This window comes from Sceloporus occidentalis, unplaced genomic scaffold, assembly GCF_023333645.1.
Source record: "Sceloporus occidentalis isolate IW3139 unplaced genomic scaffold, rSceOcc1.0.p SCAF_62, whole genome shotgun sequence".
Classification (NCBI taxonomy): Eukaryota; Metazoa; Chordata; class Lepidosauria; order Squamata; family Phrynosomatidae; genus Sceloporus; species Sceloporus occidentalis.
This window is the reverse complement of record NW_028317042.1, coordinates 4,610,632-4,621,125: the sequence shown is the minus strand read 5'-3', so window position 1 is coordinate 4,621,125 and position 10,494 is coordinate 4,610,632. Positions and strand designations below refer to the sequence as shown.

The 10,494-nt window shown below is 40.0% G+C and overlaps 1 pseudogene; it reads left to right on the top strand.

Annotated features, from left to right (window-relative positions):
- The first annotated feature begins 4,787 nt into the window (after positions 1-4,787).
- On the top strand, positions 4,788-10,442 carry LOC149287334 (glutathione peroxidase 3-like; annotated as a pseudogene).
- The last annotated feature ends 52 nt before the right edge of the window (positions 10,443-10,494 follow it).

Genomic DNA, 10,494 nt, shown 5'->3' with positions numbered 1-10,494 from the left:
AAGCATTACTCCAGGTACAAACAAAGTTGAAACCACTGGAAACCCCCCACTGCTCTCCCCCACCAAGTGGATACACATGGTTGAGGGGTCTAAAGGTCCCTAGATTGAAAGCTAAGTTTTCTCAGTGAACCAAAGTCTTCTTGCTCTATGTTTGCAGTGTACATTGCAGTGCACACAGGCTCACATTATGCAAAATAGTGGTAATAGATACGAACATTTTCATTTTGCCTACAGCATACACCACATCACAAGAAACAACTGTGGAATGACATATTTCATGTGAGTTTGTATTTTTTTTTATTAACATAGATACATAGAATTTAACAGCAGCCCATCTAGACTGCCCATTTTTTCTGAAGTAGAGACTCAGGTCTTAATCAGTCCTTGGTCTTGTCTTAGATTCATGATGGTTTTATGCATATCCCATGCAACAAGTCAGCCACTTGTTGACCTTGATATAAATGTTTTGTGTTTTTCTTTACACTTTTTGTAAAATAGCTTTAAATAAGACATGTGCTTGCTCATTATTCTAGTATTTGCTTTTGTTAGCACTAGGAGACTACAACCATGACCAAACATTTAAACATCTCTTTTTGCAGTTGGTTAACTTAACCCCAAAAAATCTGAGCCCATCTGGCCCTTGTTACCCCCTTTGCACTTTCATTCTTACAATGAATAGGATAAGTATCTGGGGTTAGCTTAGCTTCATAACACAAGCGAGAAGTTCAGGGAGGAGCTTTGCTGCAGGGAGCGAGCTTTGCTGCCTGGAGCAAGCAAGATATAGCCCTCGGGCAGGGCACCTGGAGCAGGCGGGATATAGCCCTTGGACAGGAGATTTTTTTTTTTCCTGCTTCCTGTATGCTCTCAGGAGACATACAGGGTCATCACATCATTCTCTGGTGCCCATACTTGGACTTACAGGCTACCCAGAGACCTCATTTTTTGGTGGAGTGACTTTGTGATAGACTTTACCCACTCGAGGTTGAAGAACTAGACACGCACATTAATTTCCAATCCCCTTACATTTGCATGTGGGTAGGCGGGGAAACGGTATGCCTAAATGACACTCCCGTGACCCAGAGATTGATTACCTTGACCTGTAGAAGCGTTGATTCACCCAGAGTCTCCAGGTGAAACCTGTAGAGTTCTCAGGTATTCTGATGCCCTGGCAAGGTGAAGGAACAGAAGAGAGGTCAATGTTGGCCGGTATCCCTATTGCACCCCGAACCACCAGAAAAAGGGAATACAGGGGGTGCCATGAGACAAGAATCTTGTGAATCACAGCTGCACACCCTACAAAACTGTTTCTGCTTTAACAACGGGCCCCGTAATCTAGCTCCATATATCTTGTAAGCCTTCTGGACAGTTGTCCTTGCCCACATGACCATTTAGAACATTTCTCCAGGTGAAAGAGAATCAACCTGCCTGCAATATCGTCCATTTTAAATCTTAGCTGCATAACGAATGAACATTGTATGTTGACTAGGCAGATACTAATCAGAATTTCGCTTTTGGCAATGTAGGTCCTATTAAATTACTGCATACTCTGCCAGTCGACTCATTCCAACCCTGTCATAAACTCATAAAACATAGAGAATTGTGTATTTATTGGCTCCTGCAAAGTACATTAACATACACTTCATAATGTTGTGCCTGACATGTATCTGTGTGTGAGATTTAATTTAGTTTATAGGATGCATGAAGTAACTTGTAAGATAAATGAGCGTTCGTTTGGCTCCAAATCACTGGCATTCTAAGTGGTATTGCATCAGGCTTCTATCTATAGCTTTAGGTTAAATTCACTGAGATAAACAATCATTTAATGGCTGTTAATGTTTTGATTGTCAAGGTGCTACACAACACACACCATAAACTAATCAGTTATGTCTGGTATTTTAAGTATAAGACACAAGGTTTTGGAGTCAATTGCTCACTACTAGTCCCCCTTTGTAGACATGAGCATCACTCACTTATTATGGAATTCTACCTCCAGCTTCAAATATTTAAAAAGAAACCCTGCAGAATAATAAACTGTGACCTCCTCCTTTGCGAAGTTTGGTAATACACATGTAACTACAGTATATTAAAGAGAACAGCAGAGGGAGTTGCTAGTTTGCAAGGAGTATCTACCCACTATCTACCTAGAACGGATGATAATACAATTTTTTGCCTCAATATATGAATGGCTGTGTTATTTTATGTGCATCTACCTTTTTTTGATATTGGCTGCTACAGTTTAGGAGATGAAGCATAGTGCAGTTACTTTCTGCGTGGTGGAGAACTCGAAGGTCTTGCAGAAGGTCTTGTGTCCCTTTCAACATTCGTTATTCATCGGCCGCACGCTGTGTGCACATAAAAATGTAGCATGCAGCCTCTCATATCAGCCATCGACCTCAGCGACATCATAGGTGGTTGTCGACCTTAAAGTTCCAGGGCTGCCTCGTCCTCCTCAGTTCAGCCCTGGTAAAGGGTTATGCCAATTTCTGAAGAGCTCTGAATTTTAGGGTCTTGGAGGCAAATTCAAAGGGTCCGCTTATGCAGTTGATGTGACATTGTTCTGCAGTTTAGACGCATTATATAATAACTTTGTGGTTTGGGTTATAACCCTTCGCCCTTCTTGCTGTAATGAATCTCTTGTTGGCTGTGAGTTCAGTGACAGTATCTCCTGGTCATGCCCCCAATGATCTTTTATCTGTCGTTGCCATCCTTTGCTCATTCCTGTGCTCTTATCACAAGCAATGACATGGCTATTCTATTAACCCATTATCTGCCAATGTAACCTTTAGTTCATTGCTCTGACTTATCTTGAAACAGTTACAACAACAGACCCGCAAGTGAATTGATATCCTCTTCATGCTAAACAGATGGAGAACAGCGGCTAATATGTTGTAGATGCTTTACGCAGACTATGGTAACAATATCATGTCATTTTTTTAAATAAAGTTATAGAAAACATGTCAGCACACACAAAAAGTGTTTGTCGGAATCTTCAAAAGGCCATTTTCGAAACAGCTTAGGGAAAGACTGCCCGGAGTAGAAACTGATGTGCAGCTAGGGACCTGATCTAAGGTTCCTCAAATGGAAATTGCCAGAACCAAGTTGATACCAAGTTCATACCAAGCTTAGCTGCAGTGCCAAGTCAACCCAGAAAGGTTTCTGAGATCAGTTAGTGGATAATCATGGCTTACGTGCTTCACTTACACATTACAGAAAGCAGCACTGGTAGAAGAGGGCCTAGTTGAGTGTCTTGACTGGTGGACTATGTTGTCCTGGTCACTGGACACGCTTGGTATCCGCTCCGTAAACTCACAGGATCACTTTGGTTACGGCCAGGGCCGGCCCGACAATGGAGCTGAGTGGGGCAACCGCTCCAGGCGGCACTTTTGAAGGGGCCCTAAGCCCCCTTTTTTTTTTTTTTTATTTTTTTTTTTTTTTAAAGCGAAAGACAGAGAAAGGGGCACCGAGTTACCAAGCTGTCGGTACCCACTCTGCGCCCCTCTCTTTCTCCTCTGCGGTGAGTCTCCCTGTTCGGTCTCGGTGCCGGCTTGTAATGCTGAGTGCCGGCGCTCATTTCCGGCACTCAGCATTACAAGCCGGCACTGAGACCGAACAGGGAGACTCGCCGAAGGACTGCTGAAAGGTAAGTACAAGGGGGGGGGGGGGGTAAGGGTAGATAAGAGGGAGGGAGAGGAAAGGTAGATAATGGGGGGGGCGGCATTTTAAAATTCGCCCACAAATGGAAATTATTTATTGTTTTATATAGCGCTATCAAATTCCGTAGCGCTGTACAATGGATAGACAGAACATAACAAGTAGTATATAACATAACAATTTGACTTAGAGAAACAGGTGAGGAGGGCCCTTGTCAACCAAGCTTACAATCTAGAGGGAGTTAAGTATTCATACATATTAGCATTGATACATAAATTACATACCTCCCAAGTGTCCAAGTTTTTGCAATACAGTCTAGCTGCGGTTGGGGAGATCCTTTGATATGCCCCTACCATGCAGCTGTAAAATCAATGGAGGTCTGTGCTTATACAGTTGTGGTAGGTGAAATACACAGATACGCTCCATGTGGCCGTGTTAGCTATGTCTAATGTTTGCATAATCACAACCAGGGATTTTTTTTTCCTGGAAATCTGGGACATTACACAGGTACGACATTTAGCCTTTCTAATGCGCATGATTTATAGAATGTTCCTTTCATATTATAGTATAGTAAAATACCCAGCAACACGTCAACCCAACTTTTGTCCATCCTTACCGCTCCATCTCCGTGTTTCTTAAACATTTTGTCCAATGTATTAACCAGGGTCATGTCAGATCGTACCCGCATAGGAACCACTGCTGTATAATCCATATGTTAGTTCATTTTGTGGCATCTACCAGAGGATGGAGGAAAGAAACCCCCAATGTTTGATACAGATTGACCAATAGAAAATATAATGTATCATTTTAAGCAAATCATTGAAAAATACGCAATGCATTCCTTAGTTTGCATCAATAACATCTATCGGTATCTATGGCTCTAAAATTACGGCAGGTGTTAATGCACAATACATCATCGTCACCCACAGTGTTTAATTCCTGAGGTCTATCCGGTTATCCAGAGGGTTAACATGAGCTGCGTGGCTGCCTCCCCTCCTGGATTGGCTGGATCAGGCTCTGCCTTGTACATTTCACTGTGCGATCCTGTTATCTGTCACATTATTCCTGCGGGTTAGAGCAGAGCCGGACGTCTTCTCACTGTCACAGGCACCGTGAAGCTATCGTCATACCCCAGGATGGGGGTCAAAAGTGGGGTGCTACGGCTCTTCACCCTGTCCTGCTTTCTGGGTGCCTTTAGCCAGGCGCAGAATGAAAATGACCAGCAGAAGTGGGTAAGAACTAAATAGCCTCTAATACATAATTCGCTTTGATGATGACATGCAACAAATAATATTTATGAATGCATCATTATGATATACAAACCCCTTATATAGACTGAATGTACAGATCTCTATATAAGAAATCCACATTCTCTTGGTTCTATATATATATATATAATGTCTCCGTAAACAATATGCATGAGACACATTACAAGTGTCTGTAAAGGGTTAAACAGATTCTTTATACATTTAGTTTCCTGTTCTTAGTGCCTTATAACAGCTAGCGGCAGGTATTATATGATATGTTTGTGGAATGTCCGCAATCCAAAAAAAATGTTACCATTTAACAAACTGTACTGATAAGGATAATGGATGGGGCAACTGTAAGATTTTTAACCCTCTAGATCGAAAGTTAACATGGACAGATGTGTAATATATCTCTCAAGAAAACAAATTCACATCATCTACAACATAGATGGTTATTCTATACTAGCTTTAATGATGTTCTAACATTGCAGTGTTCCCAGTGTGTTTACTTGATGACAGTTACGTCGGTCGTTATTGATTAACCCGTGTAAAAGAATATATTTGAGAGTTTTAATTAATCATCTTTGCCTTAGGGCGTTATTAAGGTCAATAACACAAGATGCGGATGTATTTAAATATCCCCGCTGCCGTTGTCACATTGTTATTTATCTTTTTGTTTTAAATTACTTTTAGTACAGGAACATACTAGAAAAAAAACAACACTAATGTTGCCAGGAGTCTAATTTGCTTGATATTAAATAATAATTTAATTTATGGTAACAGGTAATACTCCTGGTTATAAATTAATTTAAACGTGTGACGTGGCCACACACTGGGAAACTGCCTAATACGACACACGGTTTGCCAATATTGCTCTCCAAATGGACTCTGCTAAAAGGGCACGTTTTGAACAGACTTACTGGAATTTAAAGATGTCATATCAGTATTTTTTCACGATACATTTTTTTTAGGTCTTTATACATTCTACATACTGCATAGCAGCACTATAAGTCAGTGATGACGAGCCTATGGCACGCGTGTCACAATGGGCACGCCAAGGCTTCTGTTGTAGGACGTGGCCGGTTTCCGACTCACCGGTTATTTCGTTTAAATCGGCCCAACATAAAGGGAGTGCGGGGTCAGTTCTACTGTTCCCTTGCAAAAGTGTGCTGGCTATTGATACTGAGCGCCAAGATGTGATGCCATATCCCGACGCTCAGCACGGCAATAGAGCACGGAAACAGATGTCTGTAGGAACAGACCTGGTGAAAGGTAAGAGATGGAGAGAGAGTAAGAAAATGGAGAGAGAAAGAGGAGAGAGAGAAAGAGGAGAGATAGGGTAGATAATGAGGAAGAGGAGATATGGGGAGAAATGTTTCCATCAAAGAGGCCCAAAATGGCCCAAAAATGTTTTTTTCCTATAGGGTCGTCTTATATTCAGGCTTTTTCTTTTTTTCCTAAATTAATATTCAGATTTTGGGGGGTCGTCTTATAATCAGGGTCGTCTTATAATCGAGCAAATACAGTATGACCAATGTTGCTTGTTTCTACAATGAGCTACTAAGTATCTAATGGAGAACAGAACATCCACCGTATCATCCTGTTTGCATTCTGATCTTTACAACTGTCACCCTGCTTGTCACAAGACATGATGAGTTCTTTTGATTTTTGACTCCTGGTTAACTTGTCTATGAAACGATCCAAACACCATCTGGAATGAGTTAACACAGTAAGGAAAATCAGCGAGGACCATGAGTGGATTTCAGCCGGCTTGTCCCGGAGAATCATATAGCTTTCTCTAGAATGTTTCTTTCTGCTGAATTTAGCTTTCGTCACACTGTTACGGTTGTCCAGTTTTATCATTGTGAAAGAGCATTGTGAATGTTTCATTGTTCTATAGAATCCTTTTTATGTCCCTATTTAGGAAATATGTTGAGTGACTGTGGTTCATATTGTCTTTCTCAATTGCTATGTACACAATGATGACAGATGAGGAAGGTCAACAAGGATACAGTTCACTTAGAAGCAATTAGCTTACTATATTTTTCTATGTAAAAACTGATCTGTCACATTTCTCAAATTATGAATTCTGCATTTCTGTAATGCTCTGGAATGTTTTTTTTTCAGATTAAAACGAGCAACACATATAATGTATTATAACTTCACCTTATCTTTATACCAAATGAGCCGCAACACTAAGTCCCTATTCTCAAGATCTGCACGATTACCCTTCCTCATTTAGTTATCACTCCATGATTGTTCAGCTGCTGATTGTTTATATATTACATGTACATGGAGGGTAATAGTATATGAGTTTACCCCAATAACTAAACATCTCACGTAGACTTCACATTCTTACACATTCCATAATCTGTACTAAAGCCTTTCTATTTACAATGAGCTTTCAGTCAACTCATTCTGAACTTCACTTAAAACATAGTTTGGCCCACAACTTCATGAGGATTTGAGACTGGGCCACACTTGGTTAAGAAGTGCTCTGTTTCAAGTGGCTCCTTCTTCTTCATGCCCATTTCTGTTCCTACAGTCCCATAATTCATGTCATCCCACCCTATCATTTCAGAACTAGATATTTGTTCAGGCTTTTTTCTCAAGCACCATATATGTTCTATACCTATGAACAATGCCTTTTCTCGTTTTCTTCTTTCTTTTTCCATCTTGAGCTCAGTCATTTTCTTCGCTTACAGTTCCAACTTTTTATATTTTAGTTAACAATAGTAATAATTGCATATACACTAAACATGTAGATAGACATAACCAAACAAGGAAGTTCTTCTCTTTAGATTTGTCCACGTGGTGTTTTGAAGACTAGAAGAATATCTGGTACAGACTTTTCTTTTGTTTTATTTTAGGTTGACTGTGACAGATCCAAGACTGGGTCCGTCTATGAATATGGAGCCCTCAGTCTGGATGGGAGTCACTATATCCCCTTCAGTCAGTACGAGGGGAAGATGATTCTCTTTGTGAATGTAGCTACATACTGAGGACTCACCATGCAGTACTTAGGTAAGGGACTAACTCAAGTAGCTGGAAAAAGGTTTCTTTTCATGGACATAGTAATATTAAACCAAGATATTTTCTCGAAGTGGTTATCATTATCCTCATTAGATGCCCCTAGAAAAAGAATGTTCTAGGTCGTCTCCCTCCTGGACATTTTAATGGAATGGTAAATTCACCATTATTGTTGAGGTCTAGAGATGTAATTTCAAATGCAGAGCCTTGGCCATCAGTACCATCTCTTCATGGGCAAATATGTTGTTCTAGAATAAAAAGTTATACCGTACTAGACTTGCATATAGATCATGTGTCCAGGGATAGATTAGGATTCCACATGGCAGCCCTGCATATCCCCACAATTAAGACTAGATGCAATGATAACAAGGTCTTATAAATCTTAGATATTAGCTTGGGTATGTTTGACCCTTATTTCCAAATGGTTTTATTCTCAACTGTAGATGTTTGAAGACTTTAACAGTAACTTCAAACATCATTATATAGAATGCTTGGGTGGTAAAGTACCTCAGTCATTAATAAAGAACATGCATACTTGGGAATGTCATATGGAATCTCTAAATGGGTTTGGGTTGACATTGGGTATGAAGGGCCAGGACAAAGGAGTGGGCTAGGACTGGACAGAGCAAACGACTAGGCTCATCTGCAGTTCTGATATAATTACTGTACAAATAAGTACCAATATACGTCAATGTTTTTCTTAAGTTTGTGTACATTTGGGGTTGGGCCACCCAATTTTGTGTTTGTACAGTGAAAATCATCAGAACATCGACCTTGCAGCTGATGACCCCCCCCCCCCTTATTTATCTATAGTACAGAGGATGTTATTATAGTTAAAGGTCAAGGAAGCAGAAAATAATCCAATGTACAATACTTTATGGGCTCTCCATCCAGAGCGCTTAAAGCAACATATCAGATCCTCTACTTATTTCTGTCAATAAGAAGGAAAACATATGTATTCGTGAAGGAGGGACCCTGTATTTAATTTAATCTGTAACATTTAATACCATAATTTTATTTTTACAGGCAGTTGGTATATAAACATTTAACACTAAAATGCAGACATGGAATTCCTTAAGCTTTACATTATTTTTAAAGTAAATTGTCACGCCTTTATATAGATCATGCAAGGCAGGTGAGCCGTAGTAATGCCTTTTACTAGGACGCATGATGTTGAAAGCTGATCTTTTGGAGTTGTAGAAACAAGTTTTATTGATGGTCCAATGGAAATTTACTGGTTAAATCCATTTATTTTTTGGTATTACTGAATCGTTTTATAATTTCCCCCGCTTGCAGAACTGAATGCACTACAAGAAGAACTAGGGCAAAATGGGTTTGTCATTTTGGGATTTCCATGTAACCAATTTGGACTTCAAGAACCAGGATCTAATGAAGAAATTCCACTGGGATTAAAGTAAGTTACAGATTAGAAGCAACTGCTATTTCAAGCAGGACACGACCTGCAGTGAGACCAGGAAGAGACATGGTAGCCATGGTTCAGTGTTAAAAAATGTAAAGTTATGCATTTGAGGAAGAAAAATATGCACCCAAACTGCCTACTTAATGTCTGCTTGTTCAGGTAAATTTCTTTCTAGATCACGGCCAGTTGCATATCGTTCCTGGAAGTTACCTTTTATGTTCAGCACAGGATTATTTATTTTTCTTACAGCAAGAAAATGCAGATTTCACTGTTAAGTAAATTAGATTTGGGTGTTCATTTGGATACATTTCCATATAAAGCAGCCCCCCCCCCAAGAATTACACTTTGAATAACACGGCCAGACCCCTGAAGTTTCCAATTATCTATCTAAATCAGCTTCCAATTTGCATTCGTGGTTTCAAATTTTACAGCTAAAACTCAAATAAAAAATCTTGCATTTTTTTTTTTTATTTCAAACTGAATATTGTCATCTGCTCTTTCTCTTTAATTACTCCGATAGACATGTGCGTCCCGGTGGAGGCTTTGTGCCAAATTTCCAGTTGTTTGAAAAGGGTGACGTGAACGGGAAGAAAGAACAAAAGATATACACATTTCTCAAGGTATACAAAAATGTGACCCTAAACTTGCCAATATGCATTTTCAATTTCTAATGCTTTCATGAAAAAAATGGCTTTACGTATATGGTTACCAGTCCTTTGTTGCATGGAGTTCTTAATGTAATTAGCATAATGTGTATAATTTAATGCTAGTGTATAGACGGGATGTGTCTTTGTGTACTGCGTAAGCGTACTGCGGTAATCCAGACCGATCTTGTTTTAACCTTTTCACAGAATTCCTGCCCACCAGTCGGTGATGCTTTGGGCAATCCACTGAACCGCCTTTTTTGGGACAACATCAAGACAACTGATGTGAAGTGGAACTTCGAAAAGTTCCTGGTGGGACCTGATGGCCGGCCATTGAGACGTTGGCATCCCCGTACACCCGTCTCTCAAGTGAGGAAAGATATTATTTTCCTAATGAAATCCCAGCAAACTCAACAAAGCCTCCTGATGCTAGGAAGAGACCACAAGTAGACCATTTCCATCACTTCATTTAATTCACATGGCAGATTGCTTCTGCTCTATC